The sequence below is a fragment of the Callorhinus ursinus genome, unplaced genomic scaffold, assembly GCF_003265705.2.
Source record: "Callorhinus ursinus isolate GAN/ISIS: 27379988/994484 unplaced genomic scaffold, GSC_fseal_2.0 scaffold8, whole genome shotgun sequence".
Taxonomy (NCBI): Eukaryota; Metazoa; Chordata; class Mammalia; order Carnivora; family Otariidae; genus Callorhinus; species Callorhinus ursinus.
The window spans coordinates 3,001,559-3,025,741 of record NW_027397070.1 but is presented as its reverse complement, the minus strand read 5'-3'; the positions used below and the strand labels follow the sequence as shown (position 1 = coordinate 3,025,741).

General features: G+C 40.7%; 1 protein-coding gene across 6 annotated transcripts in view; it reads left to right on the top strand.

Annotated features, from left to right (window-relative positions):
• Positions 1-24,183, top strand: part of STXBP6 (syntaxin binding protein 6) — a 240,307-nt gene that overhangs the window by 145,327 nt on the left and 70,797 nt on the right. The gene's annotated exons all lie outside the window — the stretch shown is intronic.

Below are 24,183 nucleotides of genomic sequence, written 5' to 3'. Positions count from 1 at the left end.
AATTGTGATGCCACCAGCTTTGCTTTTCTTCTTCAACATTCCTCTGGCTATTCGGGAGACCCACGTCAGATTTTTAACGGACAACCATAAGGTAATAAATTTGTGTTGTTTTCAGACATTAAGTTACTGATGATTTATTAAAGTACCAATAGATAACTAATAGAGAATCTTTAAAAGTGAATTAGCCAAGTCAATAGTACAGAGTAGAGGTATTTCACCAGGTTGGTGTTAGTCGGAAAGATATCTGAGGGGATGTGGAAATTTAGCCAAGCCTTCCAGAATGAGTAGTAATGCAATAAAGGAGGAACACTGGAACGTTTCAGAATAAAGGAGGAATCAGGATGTACAAGGCATCTTTGGGAACAGTAACGAGGCCAATCTGGCAAAAAAAAAAGAAAAGAAAAATTACATAAGATAGTATTCACAGGTAAGGAAGGAAAGAAAGATAACCTTCCAGTTAGATGGAGGGATGTGAAACCTTTTAACACTTGAAGTTTGAAATTCATCTCATAGGATGCTGGTTTTCAGACTGTGTCCTTTGGGTCTTGGAGATGTGTCAGGGGATAGTGAAGCAGAATTCCCAATACTCAGGGGCGCCTGAGTGGCTCAGTCATTAAGCGTCTGCCTTCAGCTCAGGTCATGATCCCGGTGTCCTGGGATGGAGCCCCGCATCAGGCTCCCTGCTGGGCGGGAAGCCTGCTTCTCCCTCTCCCACTCCCCCTGCTTGTGTTCCCTCTCTTGCTCTGTCTCTCTCTGTAGAAAAAATAAATAAAATCTTAAAAAAAAAAAATTCCCGATACTCTCATACATCCTTCCCCTCCTACCAGAGCACGTCTGTTCTTACATGATTTGTGTATAGGAGATCTGTTTAAGATTTTATTCAAAATAGGAGTCTACTACTTTTAAGTGAAGGAAAAAATGGACTCTGGAGCAGCCATGGTGATGGCTCCTTCCCTGGTCTCTGCTCCTGCTTCTTGCTCCCTTTTATACTTAGTTCTTTATGCTTCTAACTGTAAAATTGGACATTTATTTATTTTAAAAACACTTTTACAGTTACTCGTGCAAACTATGTCTTGATATTCTGATTTAAAAAGAAAAAAGATGTCCTCTAAAGATAAAATCTGTTGCATTTTATTTTTTTTTTAATTTTTTTTAAAGATTTTTTTATTTATTTGACAGAGAGGGACACAGCGAGAGAGGGAACACAAGCAGGGGGAGTGGCAGAGGGAGAAGCAGGCTTCCCACAGAGCAGAGATCCTGATGCGGGGCTCAATCCCAGGACCCCGGGACCATGACCTGAGCCAAAGGCAGACTGAGCCACCCAGGCAGCCCAAAATCTGTTGCATTTTAAAACTGTATATTCGAGGCGCCTGGGTGGCTCAGTCGTTAAGCGTCTGCCTTCAGCTCAGGTCATGATCCCAGGGTCCTGGGATCGAGCCCCACATCGGGCTCCCTGCTCCGCGGGGAGTCTGCTTCTCCCTCACCCACTCCCCCTGCTTGTGTTCCTGCTGTCGCTATCTCTCTCTGTGTCAAATAAATAAATAAAATCTTTAAAAAATAAATAAAAAATAAAAAATAAAAAAAATGTATATTCAACAGTGTATTTTTCTGCCTGTGTATTTTTATTTAGTTCAGGTTTGATGTTCTAACATAAATAGGCCCACAACCAGTCCCCTGTCATTGGACATTTAAATTTGTTTTTCTGATTTTTATTTGTAAGAAATAATTTTACAGTGAACATTCTTGCAGCTAAAACCTTGTCTCATCCTCTCATTAGCAAAAAATAGGTATTATAATTCTTACTTATAAACAGACTTCCAGTTGTCTTTTAGATGCACAAATATCAAATATTTAATGTTAAAAAATGTAAGAAGAAAAACTAATGTCTTCACTGTTGTTCATTATTTAATTGAAGTGTAATATACGTGCAGTAAGATGCACACATCTTAAGCGTACCACTTGATAACCTTTTGCATATGTGAACCTCTAACTGAATATCAACCCAGATTAAGATGTAGAACATTTCTGGCAACTCATAAAGCTTCCTTGTGTTTCCCTTCTCAGTCAGTGGCCCCCATCCCCCGAGGGAACCAGTATTCTGACTCTGGTCCCCATGGTTTTTGTTTTGCCTGTTCTTGAACTTCATGTAAGTGGAATCATACAATGTGTATTAACTCTTTTAGGTCTGATTTCTTTCATACAGTATGCTTTTGAGATTCCTCCATGTTGTTGCTTGTGTAAGTGTAAATAGTTTCTTTTTATTACTGAGAAGTATTGTATAGACAGGCTACAATTTGTTTAACCTTTCTCCTGTTGATATACCTTTGGGTTTCTTCCAGTTTGGGGTTATTATGAATAAGGTTGCTTCATACATTCTAGTCTAACTCTTTGTGGACATATGCACTCATTTCTCTTGGGTACACAGATTAGAATGGAATTACTAGAAATGTTATGGTTAATTTTATCAGAAACTGCCAACATGCTTGGTTGTAACATTTTACACTGCACTTGGCAATGCGTAAGTGTTCTGGTTGTTCCAAATCCTAGACTTCATTTGGTACTGCCAGTCTATTTATTTATTTATTTATTTTAAATCCAGCCATCTTGATGAGTATGTCTTTGTAATTCATCCATTTTTTTTAATCTCAAAAAAGTGTGTATGTGTCTAAAATGACCCTAAATAGCTGGATTTGAGTACATTTTGATTTTATGTAATAAGAGAAAATGTTACTATATACTTAGTCCTGCTTCTTAAAATAGGTAAAAAAGCCAAAACGCATACCCAAAAACCTATCTATATAGTCCAAATTAATAATATTGCCTTTATTTAGCAAAGACTAGTAATCAGATTCTTAGTTTTGAATTTTTGACGTTTAAATCGAAGTTTCTTGCTTTCAGTTGTAAATTTCAAGATTCCGTCTATCCCGGAATAATACAGATTGTGCTCCTCTAAACAGAATTATTCCTCCTCCCAATTACACATACATCCCAGTTTTTATTGCCTTCACTTCTGCTTTAGATTTTGCTGGTCATCATTTCTTTCTGATGTTTAGTCAGAGCCTGGCCATTGGGAGTCCTGGTTCCTTTAGAGAAGACAGACAACTGTAATCGCCTTATAGGACAGGCTGATGCTTCAGTGCTGGACGGAAGATAATTCAGCCTTGTGATTTTCGTGGCAACATTGGGTCCTATCATTTTTACAATCTGATATAGACCTCATTGCTTTCTCTTTTGATCGCATGAAGACAAGTCCAGAAACCTCAAAATAGCACGCTGAAAAAAAAAATTAGGCATGACTAAGCCACAGTAGCTCAAGGGGAACAATTTTGTAAAACTCTCTCTTGTCATTTAGCCCAGTTATTTGGTGTAGGGCCCTCCCAACATCACTCTCGCAGCAGAGGTCTGACTCTCTTAATCTATATCAGATGCAGTGAGGAAGCCTGGAGTTTATTTTGGACTTCGTGATCGATTAGAACATAAGCGTACACAGAGCTTCTTTCTTGCTGTTGGCAAATGGTTGTTTTGTTTCGACTCTTATCCTGCTCTCCTGTAGCTCAGAGTTCTGTTGGAGCCTGATGCTCTACAAAGCCTGGGATAGTGCCACACCCAGTAGGTACTTTGATACAGATATTTCGGTGATCATGTTATCCTGCCTGGGTTGAAATGTAGCTCTCTGATAGAACTGAGAGGAAAGAATTTGAGATGTGTTAACCCTATGACTTCAGGGATATGACTTCTCCTTAAAGACCACAGAAATGTGCCTTCCCCTTTAATATAGGTTCTAAGAAGATGGAAACAAACACTGTATATTAACAATAAAATTGAGGAGATGACATAAGATTGTTTGCATTCATTTTAACCTTAGTGTTTATAAATTATAATCTGTAAAACATAATATTCTGTTTACCTACTGGATAATTTGCTGTGTGGCATTTAGCAAGTCACTTAACCTCTCTGTGTTTCTTTTTCTTTTTTTTTTTTAAATGAGAGTTGATATTAATGATATCCAAAGATCCTCTTACTTCAGAGGTCAACAAGCAGCTGCATAGCATGGTGTTTAAGAGCACCACTCAGGAGCCAAACAGCTGGGGTTTGAATTCTTAGTAGATGCATGCATGATATCCAAACAAGTTACCCACTTTCCTAGTGTCCTATATAAAATGGTGATAATTCTAGTACCCACCTCACAGGATTGTTAACATGATTCTGTGAGGCAGAAAAGCACTTTGAATTCCTCCTGGCACAGAGTGGTTTCTCTAAAGGTTTTATTAAGTAAGATATCCCTGTAATAGCTGTGCTAATCTGAACTTTTTTTTTAAATTTTTTATTTATTTGACACAGAGAGAGAGAGAGAGACACATCGAGAGAGGGAACACAAGTAGGGGGAGTGGGAGAGGGAGAAGCAGGCTTCCTGCCGGGCAGGAAGCCCGATGCGGGGCTCGATCCCAGGACCCTGAGATCATGACCTGAGCCGAAGGCAGACGCTTAACGACTGAGCCACCCAGACGCCCCTAATTTGAACTTTCTTATCATCATTTCCTAAGAAGTATCTTTTGACACTCTGAGATAAGAGGAAGACCAATTTCATTGAAATAAATTTCCAAATCAAATAATATACAATATCTAAAGACATTTTGGAAAATATAAACTAGTGTGAAGAAGAAATTAATTAAATGACTTACATGCTCATCACCCAGATATAATCATTTTGCTTTATTTTCAACCAGGCTTTGGTTTGGTTTTTTTTTCCCCCTTCTTCATAGATTAATTTATTTACCAAGTTATAATCATTCTGTATGAACCATTTTGATTCCTCATCTGTTCATTACAATTCAGTCATAAGCATTTTCCTGTTACTACCTAGGATTAAGTAAACATCACCTCATATGGTTGCATAATATTATTTTGAATAGAAACTTTTTGATGTGTTTCTCTTTCACCAGATTGTTGAATAGGGTGGTTGTTTATAATTTTTAGTACTATAAATACTGATGCAGTAAATAACCGTGTTCACACTTAAGTTTATAGGGCTCATTATTTCTTTAGGGTAGGTATCCAAAAGCAGAAATACTAGGTCAAGGGATAGGAATATTTTGAAGAGCTTGAATTTGCCAAGTAACTTTCCAAAATTGTTGCTACTCGTTATATATCAGGGAGTCTGTTTCATCCTATTCCACCAGCATTGACTGTTGTCATTTTTCTAATCTATGCCAACTTGTAGGCAACCTCTGGCACTACTCATGTGTTTATTCGTGTTGCACTGTGGGGTGCCTAAACATTTTGCCATGGACGTGCTTACTAACAGTTCTTCTTTTGGCAAATGTCTTTTCGTGTCCTTAACCTGATTATTTAAGAGTTTGGGTGTTTTTCTCACTGCTTTGGGTGAGTTCTTTCTAGAGAAAAGAACACGGCCTGTATGTGAAATATTTGCTAAGAATATTTCCCCTTATGTCTTTGCCTCTTATTTTGGTTATGATCTTTTAAATCATGCAAAAATAAATGAGACTGTATGGTTAAATCTGTAGATCTTTTTTCCACTGTCATTTCTTCTATAGTTTCTAAGCTTAAAGTTCTTCCCTGTGTAGAGGATGGTAAGCAGTTCTGTGTTTCTCTGGTTTTTCTAAGGGTTCACATATGCTTAGGCTTATACCTATATAACTTAAGGCCTTTATATAAACTTGAATGCCTTTAAAGGAAAAACAACATTTTTTATTATTTCCTTAGTTTTTCTTCATATGAATCATCAGTATAGCTTGAACTCAAACCCATATCTCTTGCTATGTCAATACTTGGTTAGAAAAGCATGTGGTTCCTGTAGGCCTCAGTGTAATTCCCAGCAGTGCAGTTATGCTTATGAAAACCACTCTCCAGGAGTGTTTGTTAATGCTCCCTGTACGAGTCAACCTCTAGTCACCATAGATGGACTCCTCGTTCTATAAGAGATTGTATGGTCCGAGGTGGGAACTTGGGGGTGCTCAATAAATGTTGACTGTGCAAGCCTTTGATGTGAGCTCTCCAACAAAGACTGCCTTCCTCTGCTCTCAGATTCCTCATCTGCAAAATGAATGAGTTGAACTAAATGATTTCTGAGGAGCTCTACACCTCTGCAGTTGCTGGACCTGGTGTAGAGACACATGCATACTCAGGCAGCTGTGCAAAGATGAATCAGCCTTTGTCTACATCGGTCCACCATCTATTTTTCAATTTGCAACACCATAGGCTTTGCTTATTAACACCTGGGGTTACAGGGAGGCAGGACCGATAATAACAATGAAGAGGAATTATAAAAGCCAAACTACTTACACAGTCCAAAGGCACCTTCCCTTTTGGACAAACCGGTCCTAGAAAATCAGCCGCAAGGAAACATGGCTCTGATTACCCATCCTTCTGTGTCACCTCTTGAAAGGTTTCCTTGGTCTCTTAAAGCATCGAGGCGACTAAGTGTCTCCCGTTGTTTGTTAAGGTCCACAATTCCTTATCAAGACCTTAGGCCCAGATGTGTTTTGGAATTCAGAATTTTTCTGAGTTCGCGAATGTTATTTAGTACATGAACTAAATTCTGTAACATCCCCAAGTGGGGCTCAAGGCAGCACCCCTAATCAAACATATTATTAATATTTTTACAACAGAATGCATGAAGATTCATGATAAATTGGATAAATAATGACTACAAGTGATCACACCTCATTTCATGGCGGATTGTGCCACCAAATGAGATGCAAAAAAAAGGGGGTGTTGTTTCTGCAGCTTTTTGGATTTGGGAAAGCATATAAGGAATTGTGGGCCTGAGTAACCCTTTCCAGAGACTTATCTTGTCAAAGCCCAGATACAGTTGTGAGAATGCTGGATTGTGGACTTGAAGGACTAAAGAATCCTTGTGTGGCATCTCTGCCCAAGACCTTCGTTTCAGAAGTGGTGCTGCCTCTCCTGCATTTAGACTTCCGAGGGTGGAGAGAGCCTAGCTGTAGCCCATACCTCAGCCCCACCAAAAATATCCCAGACTCTTCTCTTTCAGTTTCCACTAAGAGTAATGTTGATAGACGTACTAATTAAGGTAGCTGATGTTTAGGGAGCTCTGTGTGCTGGGGACCGCATTAATCACTTCACATAAATTATTTCATTTCATCCTCAAGACATCCCAAAGAGGAAGTGAAGGAAGCTTCCTTTACAACTGAGGCCTCAGATGTCCAGAGAGGTTAGGCAGTAGGTCTAACACGCAGTAACACAGCCGATGAGAAGCGGGGCCAGCACGTCAGCTCACTGCCTCCAGGGCCCATGCTCTGTAATTGCGCCCGCTGCTACTTCTGTAGGTCTCAGTATCCTCGCTTACCATTAAAATTGAAACTGCTTTGGGGCACCTGGGTGGCTCCGTTGGTTAAGCCTCTGCCTTGGGCTCAGGTGTGATCCTCGGGTCCTGGGATGGAGCCCCTCCCCGCTGCTCATTCTCTCTCTTGCTCGCTCTATCTCAAATAAATAAATAAAATCTTTTTTTTTAAATTGAAACTTTTTATCTCTTACGCATTTGAGAGAATTTTTTTTTCAATTGTGTCTTTGATTATGTTGTGTGTGAATGGGTGTAACCTCAATTCTGGGTATATCTGGAAGGCATCAGTGGGCATATGGGCAGCTTGCTCAACACAGGGACACAGCTGTAGGAGTGGCTGGTGCTACCACAGCTCTTAAAAGAAATTAAGTACAGCTTCTAGAACCTTCTTCCTTTCACTGGGCATGAATTCCAATAAGCTAAAGCTTGCGGTTTTAAGTCTAAGTGGACCAGTGACACTTGAGATGGAATGCAAGCACATTACATTTAAATCCTTCACCCACCATCCAAGTCCCTCCTTCAATCCTGAGTCAAAGCGCTCTTTTGTAATGGAACAAAGAAAGGGATAAATAGCCTTAGGTGGGAATTCTTGTGACTTTGAACTAGTTTCCTGGCTATAGTGAGTCAAGTGATCCATTAAAATGAAAGAACCTGGACACTTATATTCTGTACTTTGCTCCTTCGCTCTTGATACTAGAATAACTCATCATTTTGAGCAACTGTAAATTAGATTTGTTTCAGTGAGGAAACATCTCTTGGAAACATTTAAATGCTTAACACGTTGACCATGGTTGGTGATTGATAGGTGAATAGATGTCGACCCGGCGTTATTTACTATTTTAGAGGTCAGAACTAATTCATGAGAGGTAGAGAAAAACAGCCAGATAGGCTCAAGGCAAATAACGTAAAGCCACTGGGATATGAGATAGAAGGAGTTGGGGAATTTTTCCTGACCATTTAAAAAAAAGGGGGGGGGTAGAAATAAAAAGAAGAATTAGAATAGAAAACTTTTAAAGTTTCAAGGAAGTTCTACAAACAGGAAGCCACTCGGCCTTTCCTCTGCTTGGTAGCTGCCACCGTGTGGGTGCAATATGTGAGAGTTCCTGAGTCCAGGTAAAGAGGGGTGTATGTCCCTGCCCCACCTGCCTGTGGGGAGGAGTCACTGGAGCAGAAGAGAGTTGTGCCGTGTTTTCCCCATAAAGCCTGCACACGTGAGCAGAGCCAACCCTCAGATTATGAATACAGTCAAAAGAGAGCACAGTGCCTTCTACAGCTTTGCGGGCCTGGGATCTGTATAGAGCTCTTCTAAGCAGCATTAACTTTCCTGTTCCTGGGAGACGTGCCTGTCCTGGTCCCCCTCCAGTTAACTAGACTGTCCCTGGTCTTCTGCCCACTCTACCCTGCCCAGCTACCTGTTACATATTCCCACCTGACCTGAAGCCACACCGCACCTCCCGGCCTTCCTGTCTTGAATGACTAACTACATCACCTTCTATCCCTTTCCCTGAGCCAGAAACCTTAGAATTGGACGTGGCCTTCCAGCTTCTTCACCTTTGAAATTTAAGTCAGTTACCGAAGCACATTGGTTTGTTTTAGACCTGCATCTTCTCCTATAGAACGCCGAGATACTTTCCAAATTGATCTGTCTTTTCTGTCCTTTTCCATTTGGGAAATCCTCAACTCTACCAGGATGTTTTTATGTCTCAAAAGCAAACGTAATTATAATACTCCTGCTTGATTTCTGAAACAGAGACCGAAATCTCTAATGTGACTTCATCTGGTCCCGTGCTCCCTTACCAGAGAGCTTAACATATCATGTGCTTTTTCCTTTTCTTTGTTTTAATGCTATATGCATATTTTTATGACCCTTGGCTGTGATTTTTATTCCTATTTATATTTTATCATTATTTTATATTTTATGGTCTTTTTGTAAAATGCCACTTGCCCAAAAGAGAAATGACTGGACTAAAGTTCAGACTCAGATTTTACTGAAAGCTAGCTGTTCCTGAAATGTTATGAGATTTGCGATCTTAAACTTGAATGTTACTAAGGAAGTCTATTTTCTAGCTCTGTAATTTCTGGAAAATGTTAGTGGGGGAGGGCATATATTTTATTCCCATTTGAACACAGGAAATTGAAGTACCTGATATCAGGTATCCCTCATAGCCCTCATTGTTGTGAGTAATCCCCACAAGATTTTGGTCATAATTGGAAAACACAGATCCCTCTTTATTTATTTTTTTATTTTATTATGTTATGTCAATCACCATACATTACATCATTAGTTTTTGATGTAGTGTTCCATGATTCATTGTTTGCGTATAACACCCAGTGCTCCATTCAGTACGTGCCCTCTTTAATACCCATCACCAGGCTAACCCATCCCCCCACCCCCTCCCCTCTAGAACCCTCAGTTTGTTTCTCAGAGTCCATAGTCTCTCATGGTTTGTCTCCCCCTCCGATTCCCCCCCTTCATTTTTCCCTTCCTGCTGTCTTCTTTTTTTTTTTTTTTTAACATATAATGTATTATTTGTTTCAGAGGTCTAACACAGATCCCTCTTTAATACCCTACATTTTGCACAGTCGGGGTTTTATTCTTGTTGTTACTAATATATATATATATATGTATATATATATATATATATTACCTGACACTCTTATGTGCTTGGGGTTCCCAACCTAGCTAGCCAGGCAGCTGGTGGGTCACAGCGCAGACTCTGAACGCCTGATGGCTAGATTCTAATCTCAGTTCTGTCACCTACTAACTGTCACCATGGGCATATTCCTTCACCTCTCTGTACCTTTGTTTCTCCATCTGTAAAATGGATTTAAGAATGGTAAATTCTTTAGATTTTCGAGGAAGATTAAATATAATATATACAGAACACTTAGAACAGGCCCTGGCACATAATAAGCTCTCTTGAGTTTGAGCTATTGTTTTTCTGTTGTTAGAGCTGTATTTAATCACCTGAAAGGCCAGAAAGCCCAGGTTTTTCTTGTCCTCTGTTAATAATCTGGGGACAAAGTCTGGACACCTGAGTGGGCAGGCTGCTCTGCACCAGAACCCGGAGGGCAGAGCGCACCACAATGCCCCCTCGCAGCTTGGCTGTTGAGAGTGCCATTCTTGGGCTCTCCTTGCTGAACGTCTCCCTAAAGAGCTCTTCAGAGCAGCAGAGTGTGGAAAATGGGGCTCATTCTCCCTGTCTGGGAACGTGGGACTTCCATTTACAGTAATTGATAGTTGAGAAAGTGCAGGGTCCTGTTGGCTCTCTCCTGGTTCTTGCCATGCCCCTGTTTCGTGACACCTTGGCAACAGCCCACGTCACATTTGATATTCTCCCTGGTGGCTTGCCGTGGCTCAGCAGCCCTGCAGCCTGTGGGCCAGATGGAGCCAGTGTGGGAGCCACATCGCCCAGAGGATTGTGAGATGAGTGCTATCAATGTGACAACTGGGCACAAGTACCAGGGTCAGACATCCGTTCAGGCAGTCTGCTTCAAATGCTCACAGAAGACAACGTGGAGCAGTAGGGGCCCTGCCCTTTGCACAACTCTTCTGGAAAGAGACATTCTCGGTCCAAAGGGTGTGGTTGGCCCAGAATCAAGACTGCCTTCTGTGGATACAACTTCATGTTTTCTTCCCTCCCAGAGTTATTTTCCTGTTAGAAGACTATAGACACATCTGGCTCATTTTCCAAGTCCTCTGGCAACCTCTGAAATTGTCAAAGCAAAAGAGATGGATGGATGGACGGATGGACAGATGGACAGACAGACAAATAAATAATGAAAATTAAATTTAAATACTACTATGTAAATTCAAGATATATACCTAGAACTTTTCTTTCTTTCACCTCCCTTCCATCCGCTCATCTTCCCTCCCTCTGTCACTCCTTGCTTTCCTTCCCTTTCTATCCACACCTCTTTCATTCTTTTTTATTAACTCATCTATGTATAAAAGTACTCATTGGCAGTCTGCATTGTGTTAGGCACTGCAAATACAGGGGTGACCATAAAGACCTATGTGTGGAAAAGGTAGGCATACAGTCAAATAGCTTCAGAAAGACATAATTACACACTAACGTAGGTGCCAAGAAAGAGAAGTACTAAGAATATGAGCATTTATAAAGGGAACCCTTTATATATATATAAACTCGCTAGGCAGTCCTGCAAAGGCATTCCAGAGCATGTGACTTTTAAGCTGTCCTCAGAAGGATTGATCAGTTAATAAAAAGGGGGCAGGAAGTCTATTCTAGAAGGAGGAAAATTCGTGCTCAAAGATCATGAGATGGAAGTAGCATTGCATATTTGAGACATTAGAAGTTTGATGATGGAAATGTCAGAAGAGAAGGAACAGTGTTCCATGAGAGTTATCTTTCAATGTGGTATGGAGATTTTATGTATATATATTGAACAAATCAAAGTTTAATTTTTTATTTTTTCAATATTTTTTACAATATTGTTATTTCAGTATTTTTTCAGATAACTTTTCCTGAACTATCAAGGAGATGTGGGTGCCCTCAAGGCTAATACCAGTCATGGGTGAAAAGAATATCAGGGTTCCTCTATTTAGGTAAATGATAATAGATTACAGTATTCAAACAGATTCTAAGTAAATTTCCAAAGGGGTCTCTCCTGACACTATCCTTTATTGACAGGTATTGGTGGGGGGGGGCGTGCAGGGGATGAATGAATGGTGAAGTTTTAGTGTAAAATGAGTTTGTGATCTTTTACTGAACTCAACATTTTCTCTGTCTTCTGACACACAGGGTAAACCTAACAGGATATAAACAGGGTGTTTGAGATATAATTAGACCCCATTTATCTTTCAGAGACAACAGCACTGTAAGACATGGACTTAAACTCCTAATTGATTATCCTATCCTTTTTAAAAATTGGACACATTTTTGCCTGAAAATGAAATGTCTGTAAGCCTATTAGAAGGACTCCATGACTCCTGGAAGCAGTCTCTTCTCTGGACTTGTTTTTCAGCCTTATTTGGACCCCTAAATGACATACTGTCCAAAGGTGTCTGTGCACAGAAGGTATTATAAGCTCTATTATGAGTGCTCTAAGGAAACTCCTTGAGAACAAAGGAAACTTGTTGAGCAAGATGAAAACATGAGATACAAGAAAGAAGGATTCAATACAGGAGAGAGGAAAAGAGAGGTCCTGGGGTGAGGCTCAAATTAGAGCCCAGTAAGACAACAGTACACTAGACATAAGCAACTTGCCTGCCTACATGTATTGTAATTCTACCCTGATACTTGACTGATAGCTTGGCTGGGTATAAAATTCTAAGTTGGAATGATTTTCCTTTGAAATTCTGAAGATAGAGCTCCATTGCATTGTAGTTTCCACTATTGCTGTTAAAAAGGATTCAAATTTCTGATCTTTTCTGTATGATGATGTTTATTTTCTGCCTTCTTGGAAGCTTGTAAGATCTTCTTTTAACCCTCAGTGTTTTGAAGTTTTGCAGTAATATATCTAGGTGTGACCTCTTTTCATCTATTGTACTTGGACTCAGTGGGCCCCTTCAGTGTTGAAATTCATTTCTTCCAATTTTTTTGAATTATTTCTTGCATGACCTCCTTTCACCCAACACCATGTCTCTCTGTCTCTTTCTGTGTATCTATCTATCTTTCTGAGATTTTGTTATTCAGATGTTGAGAACATTGTGATAGATATGGTACATTATCTCACATCCATTCCAACTTCCTTCTAGTTCACCTTGGGTACTAAAGAGCTGGAAGGCTAAATGCTGTATTTTCCAGACTCTTGCAGCTAGTGTTCTGAATGTGATTTAGATTCAAGTGTACTTCTTCCTAACCTGTTGGCTAGCATGGTCATGGAGGCTTTTTACCCTGGCACAGCATTAATAGGCATTCCAGTGTTTGGTCACTAACTCTGTAAGGGTCAAGAAGCAGGATACTTGCCATCCATTTTTCTCATATGGATTATAACAGGCACAGCCTGGCTTTGGATCCAAGAGCAATAGCTGTGACTCCCTGATCTGGGTAACAATAACATGCTTCTGGATTTGGCAGCTCTGCGTGGCAGTTTGCCACTTTGGGAGGTAGTCTCCTTATAAGTGGTTGCAGCTCTCTTGGTGGCTTACATCTCTGGTTTGGTTTAGGAATTGTACTAAAAGCTCAACCCCAAATCTGTGTCTTTAGCACTTCCAGTGATGATGTCATTCTGTGTATTGTAAGAAATAGTTTCTACTTAACTAGCATGAATTCTGTTCTCTGCAAAGGACCCTGATCAGTATGACACTCCTGGATTTATTTCTCTAATTTCTTTTTACTTCTTTCCTGTCTTCCAATTGTATTTGCAGGGGGAGGGAATGGATTTCCTTAACTTTAGCTTTTAACTCTATAATTGAATAATTGAGGTTTTTTTAATTCATACACACACACACACACACACACACACACACTATCCGAGCACACTTTTTTCTTCTATGAATGTTCCTATCTTATAGTATCCTGTTCTTGTTTTATCAAACGATCATCTTCTTTTGCCTTTCTGAGAGTATTAATGATAATTGTGTTTTTGTTTTAAGTTTTCTTCTTCCTGCATAGTCTCTGTTTTCTTCAAATCGCTTTTGATTGTCTGGGTCTCTAACTTTAATACTAAAGATTTGACTCAATGATCCTTGGTTGTCTGCTCATATTAAAGAGTCGGGTCTTAAAAGCCAATGAGAAGCCCTTAGCATGTGGTTGGGCATTATTATATGTGGGCTTCCCTGTAGGGTTGTCTGGCTGTGCTCTTTCATTGGGGGAACCCCTGATGTCAGCATCTTTACTGCTTCCTTATCTAGGTTAGATTCCCCAGAGAAGGATTTTCTAGTCTTCTGCCTATAAAGTATGGGCTGACTGCCAGGGTCCTGGATGCTAAGTATGAAAAGAGGAATGAGGGTCTAAGCATAAGTGTGTGAATGTTCTCCTTTTTTTCTTTTTAAGATGTATTTATTTATTTGAGAGAGAGAGAGAGAAAGAGAGCGCCGAGTGGGAGGGGCAGAGGGAGAGGGAGAGAGAATCTCAAGACTCCACGCTGAGTGAGGAGCTGGATACAGGGCTCAATCTCTCAACCCGGAGATCATGACCTGAGCTGAAACCAAGAGTCAGACACTTAACCAACTGCACCACCCAGGTGCCCTGTGAATATTCCCTTTGAAGAGAAAAGCAGTAGCCACTCTTTCCCTCACCCTAACCTGTATCTGGTACAGAGAGCATTGGGAAAAGTCGGGCATCAATCTATAAGAGGAGAGAAGGGGATAGGGCCTCTAAATGCTTCTTAGTCTTTCACCATGTCTTCTATTTTAGCTCCATCTTCACCCTTAATTTCAAAGGTATCTGATACCTTAAAATCTTAGCTTTGAGAAGAATCTATAATGTAAATTGGGCTGCTTTTTCTCCACTGCTGCCTTTAGGTGTCAGCTTTCTTGGGCCTGCTTGGGTCACTAATCCCCTATCCATTTGCTCTCTAGCTTGCAGAGTTTTGTTGGTGTGTATTCACTCCCACTCCCCTTAAACCTAATGGATTTATGCTTTTAAAACAAAATCCCCCTGCTGTCGTTTTAGTCAGGTTAAAGAGAAACTATATGTAAACGTGTGTGCAGACCCATGGTTTTGAACTGGGGGTTGGTTAACCTTTCTGTGACTCATGTGGAATAAAAAGATACAGATTTTGCTTTCCATTATCTTTGCTTGATTGGTTATTAAACTTAGTTCTGTAGTGTGTCTTTAAACAGTGTGTTAATAAACTTAAGGTGTGTGTGTCTCTAAGCTTAAAAATATAATAGAGAATAGCTAAAAGAAGGAAATGCTATGTGTCCTAAAACATACCAATTTCTTTCCTTCCTTGCTGGTAGGACTTGCTTCAAGCCACACTAGCACCAAAATCTGTTCTTCACAATGATTTGAATGTACTTAATGGAAAGAATCTGCAGTCGACATCTCTGCCTTAAACCCTGAGTATAGGGAGAGGAGTGGGTTTGGTTTTCTTTTATTATGTTTTATGTGATGGGAATTTATATTTGCCATCCAAACAGCATGCTTTTTTGGCATTGACTGCTGAAGAGTTGTGGCCAATCAAAAATGATTTGCTTGAGTTCAGTGAAACCTTTCCCATCAGCACACTCTCACTGTTCTTCATTCCTGGTGCCTACAGCAAAGATTTAATAAGCCCTGTTTGCAAAACAAAAAGAGAAAAGGGGTAATGGCTCAATGGAAAGCCCATTAATGTTTCAGACCACTGACTGTTGAATCCAAATATAGATTCTAGGAAGGAGGGCTAAATTCAGAAGAGGGGAGTGAATTCCTTTTAAAGCATAATCCTCTTCATTTAAGCTATGAAGAGATTAAAATTGAACCATGGAAGGCAAAAACTAATAGTGGCAAAGTGTTCCAAATATAATGTTTTTTGTTTGGAGTTTCTGAATTTCTGGTGATAATAAATGAACAGGTTCCATGTTTTGCTGATTTTGAGGAAAAAATCCAGGTGGATACATAACTTAACCTTTTAACAAAATGTACACTTAAAAAAAGAAACTGTAATGAAACAACACACCAAAGGGTAGAGAAAAGGGCATATTGAACCTAATAGTTTAGCAGGCTTTTCACTGAGGCCTTGACTGTCGAGAGCTTATAAATTTGTGGACGTAAAATCCCATTTCTGACAGAATGTGTTCTCATTCATGCTTTGAGCCCTGACATCACATCACATGGGGTGGGGCAGAAACTAGATGAAATTCTATAGCTCCATGTCAGTTGTTTAGAAACCCAGCCTAAGAGATTTCATGTTTTCACTGTACGTGTTTGGCTGCCTCTTTGGGAAGGGTTTGAGGAGCAGAGGGTATAGCTCAGTACCTATTTGGATTCAAGAAACAGCATGACATTTTTGACAAGGACTTGGGAAACCTGGATCTTAAACCATATTTATCTACTAACTAATTGCATGACCTGAAGCAAGTCCTCCCAAATTGTTTTATTGGTAATTTTTTTTTTAACTTGGAGTTAGCTAAGATGCACGTGGCAAAGAGTAAAATGATACAATCATGGTAGAGTTTCTTTGAAAGTCAGATACAAGTTCAGTCAGCTTGAAGTGCTGGACAAAGCCTAAATATTTCAAGGGTAAAGTTAAGTAACAAATCATAAAGGTGAACTGAATTGTTGGCATTCCACAGGACAATACCACTAAGATTCCAAAATAAAATAGCAAGAATATCCAATCTGAATTGTTGATGAATTCTAGATATCAAAGATTTCCCAGAGATAATTATTATGATAACCAGCCTTTACTGAGTGCTTAATATTTGTCAGACCCTGTACTAAAGGTCATTAAATGCATTCTCTTATTTATGATTCTTATAACAGTTCAGATTTATAGTTACTATTATCTTTTTTATTTTGCAGATAAAGTATCTCAGCTGAAGTCATATAGACAAGAAGTGGCAGATCAGGGACTTGGAGCTGAATCTGTCTCCAAAACAAAGTGTTTTCAACCACTATGCTATATGTCAAAAACTGGCACCAATTGAAGATTATTTTAGAGTAAAATAACAAAAACAAACTTCCCTTCTCCTTTTGATGAACTCTAAGCTATTGGAAAAAGTAGAAGATTCAGCAAGTGATATACAAAAAGTATTAGACTGTCCTAACTTGTAGGAGATCCTGGTTTAGCTGAAGAGGTCAGAGATTAGAGCAATTAAGTAAGGAGACAAGGCAATGTGTCATCCCAGTTCGAGAAGCTAGGCATATTTACCTTGAATAAGAGCAAATTCATGAAGACTAAGTTCAAATACCTGAGGATAGTAAATAAAACAAAACCAGATTTATTTTCTGGGACTTGAGCACCATGTTCATATATTTCTGTTCATGGAATTAATGAATAGGCCTCTGTCCACAAGAGATAGTGAATTTTCTTTCACAAGTGACATGGATGTCATAGATGGAACCCAGTGCTCTTTAGGGTCCTTTTCACCCTGAAGATACTTAAAGGTCTCTCTCTCTCTCTCTCTCGTGTATATATATATATATATATATATATATATATGTGTGTGTGTATATATATAGTTTTTGTTTGTTTGTTTGTTTTGCTGCTTTATCCATTTTATTTTAAGTAATCTCTACCCACAACATGGGACTCAGACTCACAACCCAGAGATCAAGAGTCACATGTTCTACTGACTGAGCCAGCCTGGCACCCTAAAGGTCAGAGATGTTTAGAAAAGATCAGTTTTGACTAAACATTGAATAGGGAGGACTTTAGGGAGAAGGCAGACCTTGAGATAATATCTGAAAGAACAAGTGTCATTCATTTGTAGGTTAACAGGTCAAACTACTCTAACAAGTAAAAAACCAGGAGAACCAGAGCTGTACTAGAATTCCAGGTCTTAGGCAACTGGTCTGTTCTCTGACCCTTGGTTCAGGAAGTTTTCAGCCATGATTGCTTTAAATATACTGTCTGTCCTTGTCTCTTTCTCTTCTCTTTCTAGAATTTCCATAATGCAAAATTGACTCTCTTCATTATGTCCCATAATCCCATAGACTTCCTTTACCCTTCTTTATTGTTTTTTTCTTTTGTTCCTTTGATTGGGTAATTTCCAGTGTCTCACCCTCCAGGTCCTTGATCCTTCTGCATGGTCGAGTCTACTTTTGAAACTCTCTGTTGAATTGTATTTCTTTATTATGTTTTCAACTCTAGGATTTCTGTGTGTTGATTAGTTGGTTGGTTTTGATGGTAGATATTTCCTTGTTGAACTTATTTTTTTCATGCACTTTTTTTTTAATTTTGTTTAGTTGTCTGTCTGCATTTTCTGGTAATTCACTAAACTTCCTTAAGAGGATTATTCTAAGTTCTTCTGACATCTTCCTTTAAGGTCTGTTTTTGGAGCTTTATTAGTTTCCCTTAATGGTGCCACATTTACCTGATTTTTCATGATCCTCGATGCCTTCCTTGCACATTGGTATCTGCACATTTGGTATCTGCACATTTGAGGTGCCTCTTCTAGACTTTGCAGGTTTGCTCTGGCAAAGATAGTTCTTCACTTGATCTTAGCCAAAAGGCCAAGAAGCAATCTGGCAAAGATAGTTCTTTACCAGGCACCACAGTTTGGGTTTCTGGGAGTGTCTGATGGTAATGTCTGTGGGCAGTTGGGGCCTGATATTATGGTCTACTTGGGGGCCTGACAACTGTTCAAGTTCTGAGAATGCAGATGGAAGTTGTGCCAGGGGCTGAGAACAGTTGGCTCGGACTGATGGCTTGGTTCCCTACCCGAGTGAGTCTGTAGGATGTGCTCCCCAGTTGCCTGGATTCTCTTGTCAAGCTTACTAGATGGTTGGGACTGTGTACTGTATTCAGTAGTAAATGGGGTTCTCTGTCCCAGCAGGGCAGCAGGATGGGATCCAGGACCAGCACAGCTCTGTCTGGGGACCTTAATCAGCCCAGAGTGTGCACCGGATTCCCTGGTCAGGTGAGGACAGTGTGCAGAGCTGGGGGAAGACCCAGGCGGTGCTCTCTGTTCAAGTACCACCATATGTAGGGCAGTTGAATGACCTCTGCAGCTCCCCATGTGCTCTGGTCGGGTTGGATTCCCTGGTCAGACAGGCCAAAGGCTGTAGTCAGCAATGAGCAGGGCTATGAATTAGATTCCCTGTCTGGGTGTAGCAGGAGAAGCATCTCTAAATCTGGTAAAGGTCTTTGTTTTCTTAACTCAAGCAGACCTGCATCCCAAGTTCCCCAACCTATCATGGCCACTGGCTTTGCTCTGGAAACTGTTGACTCTGCCCACATGTCAACTTGAGTGCCTCCGAGCTGCACAGCTTCCAAGAGTCATCTCCAGCCCCTCTGGTCAGATGGGGCTGGGAGACAGCAGTTGGGGCTGTATCTCAGCTCCCTTGCTTGGACGGTAGGGAGAGGGGGCCTCTCTAAGCTCCTCTCAATTTCCCAAACAGGCTGTCAGATTGAGAGGGACCAGGAGCTACTCTCAGCCTTGGCTGTGAATTAATCCCCTTGACTGTGCCTAACCCAGGAACATTCTACACCTGGTAATGGCTTGCTTTGCCCCCCACCTCCTGGCTTCAGTGCCACTGTGATGCACTGCTTCCGGGAGCTGTCACCAGCCCTCCTGGTCCTATGGGACTAGAATACAATCTTCACAGTGGGTGGGGATGTGATTCAGCTCCTTGCCTGGACATGAGCAAACCAGGCTTTAGGGCCAGCAAAACTCCTCTTCTGAGGATCCAAATGAGGCAGATTTATACTCCTCCAAGTTCCCTGGTCAGAGTTAGTTCTGCTGATGAGCAAAACCAGGGTTTGGGATTAGTACTTGGGCACTGCGGGTAAGAACTCAGTCTGCTGAGATGTGTGCGCTGGTGGTTGCAGGCTCCTCCCCACTTTCCATCACAGTCAGATTCCCAGTGGTTGAGCCCCACAGATTGCCCTGGGAGATCAGAGTAGGGGCTCCCGCAAAGCAACCCACAGTGCTAAGGGAGATGGTTGTCGCCCCTGTGTGTTCTCTTTTCCCACTGGAGGAATCAAGAGGATCAGGGAGATGCTTTGTGTGGTGCTGCACTGGCCTGAGAGTGGGCAGTGTGGTCAGTGTGTAACCACTTCTCTTATCCTTCTAATGCAATCTGTCTTGATCTCTGGAGGGGGTGCTTGTTCTTGCTCTACAGTCTGTCAGTGGTTTCTTGTTCTTGAATAACTGTTAGTTGTTCCTGTAAAGAGGAGCCAAGTCAGGAACAACATATGCCACCATCTTGCTGACATCACTCCACCAAGTTCTGGGGTTTTTTTTTATTGCTTTTGCAAAAGGGAGCTCTATTAGAATCCCTGTCCTTGGGAAACAAGTCAGAATAGGATTCCTTCAGTGTGTCACTGAAATTTACAATGAAAATTTGTTGATTCAGACATGGAGATATTGGTACCTTCTGTTCCTGAATTTCCATTATGAATGGAAATGGGAATCATGAGCTGTTTGCAGCCATTCCTTCAGGTCATTTTAACCAACAGTTTTCAAAATTAGGCTTGAAGATATATGTTTTTGACATGAGGAAATTGTTCTGAGTTTTTTCTACTCTTTCATAAGGACTAGATTCATCTGCAATGAGCCTCATTCCACAGAATGTAAGTGGCTGTTGGATCCGTTGAATTTCAAAGGTTTACGGAACCCTTCCCTTTTTCCTCTGTAGAAGACTGCCTTTTAGCAGAGAAAGCTAGTCAGTTACATGCCAAAAAATGACTATTTCTTAATGAGGGAAGACAGTCTTTAACAAGACAGGTTTTTGTTTTGTTTTTGTTGTTTTCCCCCCTTTTAGAACATAGCTTGTTGATTTGTTCTTTTATTTGCCAGTTATTTAAGAGTTTGTGTTGTGGGAAAGTTCCAACTCAAAATATTTTAAAAAGGCATTCTTCTTGAGGAGGATAGTCTGACATTTCCATTAGCTTTTACAGAAGAATCCCAGGGGCATTTAGACACTATGGGAGAATAAATAACTAGCCAGTGAGTCTACTCTCCAAACCAAAACAGCACAATGGAGATTTCGCAGACTGATTCCAGGCCAGCAATTGCAATGGGTCAGTTTTCTGTAATGAACTCAGTGTTTTGGAATTTTTATCTAATAGCAGCCTTTAAAAGTACTCACCATGGAGACTTTAGGGAGTGGGGAGTTCCCATGTCTAAGTTCACTTAAAGCAGATCCCTCAGCAGGTGGAGGGGGTAGAGGCCTCATTCATTACTCACAGCCCAGGACATAAATTTTTGTGGTATCCTGAGACATTCTGGAAGAAAAAAGGACATTAGATAACAACTAAGGAAATCTGAATTAAGAATGGGCTTAATAAAAATGTATCAATAAGGATTCATTAGTTTCAACAGATATACCTCCCTTACGTAAGATGTTAACAGGAGAAACTGGGTATGCCTGCAGAGGAACTGTGTATTCTCCTCACAACTTTTCTGTACATCTAAACCTGTTCTAGAATAAAAAGTTTATTAAAATATAATAGATGCCTATAGAAAATGAGGGAAGTACAGAGAAGGAAAAAAAATTTTTGGCCTGCCTACAGTTCTAACACTCAGAGGAACACTGCATTTTTAATATACTTTCATATATAGTGAAATATGTACATTATTATAAGTATGAGATATATCCATATAATTTCATAATTTCCTTTTCTTTTTTTTAAGACTTTATTTATTTATTTGAGAGATAGAGAGCACGAGAGGGAAGAGGGTCAGAGAGAGAAACAGACTCCCCGCTGAGCAGGGAGACCGATGCGGGACTTGATCCCGGGACTCCAGGATCCTGACCTGAGCTGAAGGCAGTCGCCCAATCAGCTGAGCCACCCAGGCGCCCCATAATTTCCTTTTCTAATGAACATCTTTCTATGTCATAAAATATGTTATAGAATTATAATTGTTGCATAACACTCATAAATGAAAATATGTCTTAATGTATTTAACTAATCCCTTCTTACTGGAAATGGAAGTTACTAGCCATGTCTCATCATTATAACCAATGCCATGTAATGGAAAGTTTGTTCACATTCACTATTATTTCCTCAGGAGCAGTTCTTAGAAATGGCACTACTGGCTCAAAGAATATGTAAGTTTCAAAAGTGTTGATAGCTTTTCAGTGCATAAATTTGAATTATCTATCAAGTAGAGTTGATTATGTATGAGGGAGCATTGAATTTATGGTGGAGAGGTGGTAGGCAAGAACTTAGGTCAGAAGTTGAAGGTCTGGCAGAAGCGTTCTATTTATCTCTTTGTTTTTGAAGCTTTACTGGAAATGACAATGAGTGAGGTAGAGAACTGGAAGAGAATGACTAAATCAAGCCCACTGAGGCATGTGAAAGAGCTGAATAGATGCAGGTCAGTGCAGACTTGGCAAGAAGTAGAGCTCTGGAAACAGGTGGGGCAGGTCTGCAGTTGTGGGTGCTCATCTTCTGCTGGATCCAAGGGGGAGACAAAGGTACAAGGTTCAGGCATCTCAAGATTAGTTAAGTTGGGGCCAGGTCTAATAGGTATGGGAACCTCTTCCCCTTATGATCAATCACCCAGAAGAGGGAAGGAGGGTAGGCATTGGTGGGCACTATAGGTAGGAATCTGTCTGGAGATAGGTTAAGATGTATCAGACAGTGAGGAGAGGACCCCGCCAAGGTATGGAGAAGAGAAGACTAACATACCGATTTGTACCTTTCCATATGGAGGCCATTAGCAGCCAATTTGGGGCAAATTGGAATGAACCTTTCCTATTAATGAAGATACTGGTGATATATCTGCACTGTGCAACATCCCTCCAGCTGACCACTAGCCCCGATAGGCACAATTCTTCCCCTTTCCCACTCATTTGGTAGCAGAGCTCCAGGGTGGTGACCAGACTCTACCTACTCCTAACACTGCAATTATCCTATCAGAACTCGCCAGCCCAGATTATTAGCTTTTCAAAATCTACCAGGAACAGCCCCCAGGTAGTTTTTCTGGTCTGTCCCCCTGCCTTCAGGGAGCTCAGGTCAACTCCCATATAACCCAGATGGCTTCATGTCATGAGTAGCTCTAGGTGAACAGCAGTAGTAAGTTGTGTTTCTGTATTCAGATGTGCTCAATTTGTGAATGTCACTCTGTTGTTTGACTTGTTGTTCTTCACATTTTTTCTTATTTTGAGCATTTTCCTGCTAAAAGTTTAGATGCCTTTACTCATGATATTTTGAATGGAGGCTCAAATATTGACTTGAGTTCTTTTCTGAGGTCTGCTCCCTCAACAGGGATTTGCTTTCCTGACATAACTTGAAGAGTATGCCAACGTAAACTGCGTCTGCTGGGGGGAGCTCTGGCCACCCACCAGAGCCTGCAGAAAATGAGGAGGTTCCAGAAGACATAGATCTCCAAGGAAGATGTAGAGAGTGCTGCCTCTGAGTTTTACCCTTGAATTAATGACCCATAAACCTGAATACAGTCTGAGCCTTCCCCGCAGAAGGCCCACTCTACTATTCTCAGATTTGCAGAAAAATCCAGAAGATCAAATCTCTGGACCGCTCTGTGGTGGTAACCTTACCTGCAAAGTGTAGGGGGATGCAAGTAGGTAATAGGGGAGGGGAAAGAGTATGAGAACAATGATCTCAAAACAATAGGACAGCATCTGCACAGTATCCTTGGTTTGGGGATTCTCAAACCAATGAGAAAACACCCTTTCAGTGGATGCATATGGAAAACCTTATGAAATGTGACTCATCTGACCTTTCAAAAACTGGAATTTCCCACAATACTGCATCCTTTTTTCTGCTGTCTGGGTGTCCCTGCTCCCCTTTCTTTTCTTGTTAGGACTAGGTTCATCATAATCTGTTGGTTCATGACATATTCTCATCATTGATTCACACATGAGCCACTTCTATATATTTGGTCATTTTTAATAACTTTCTTCTACTAATGGGAACTGGGCTGCTTCCGGACTTTTGCTCTCATGTCTGCTTTGACCTCTCATTTTCACACACAGCACCCCAATCCCCAGCAGCACATCACACAGCCTGCAGGTCTCGTTGCTAGGGACGTGGCCCTCTTACTTCCTGCACATGTCCCAGCTACGACCTTCAGAAGTTCCACTGTCCTTCAGAGATGCTCCTTCCTTCTCTGTGCACATGGAGCACAAAGCCTTCGCCAGGACAAACTGCAGGCTCACCCACAGCAGAGTAAATGTGTGGAAGCAAACTAAGCATTATTGTACCCCCGGGGGGTTGGGACTTACATTCTCTAGGAAATTTTCAAAATGTTTGATCATGTTTCTAGCCACTGCTTCCCCCCCTCCCTACCAATGTCCAAAGCAAATTCCTAGTTGAGGCCTAGCTCAGGAGACTTT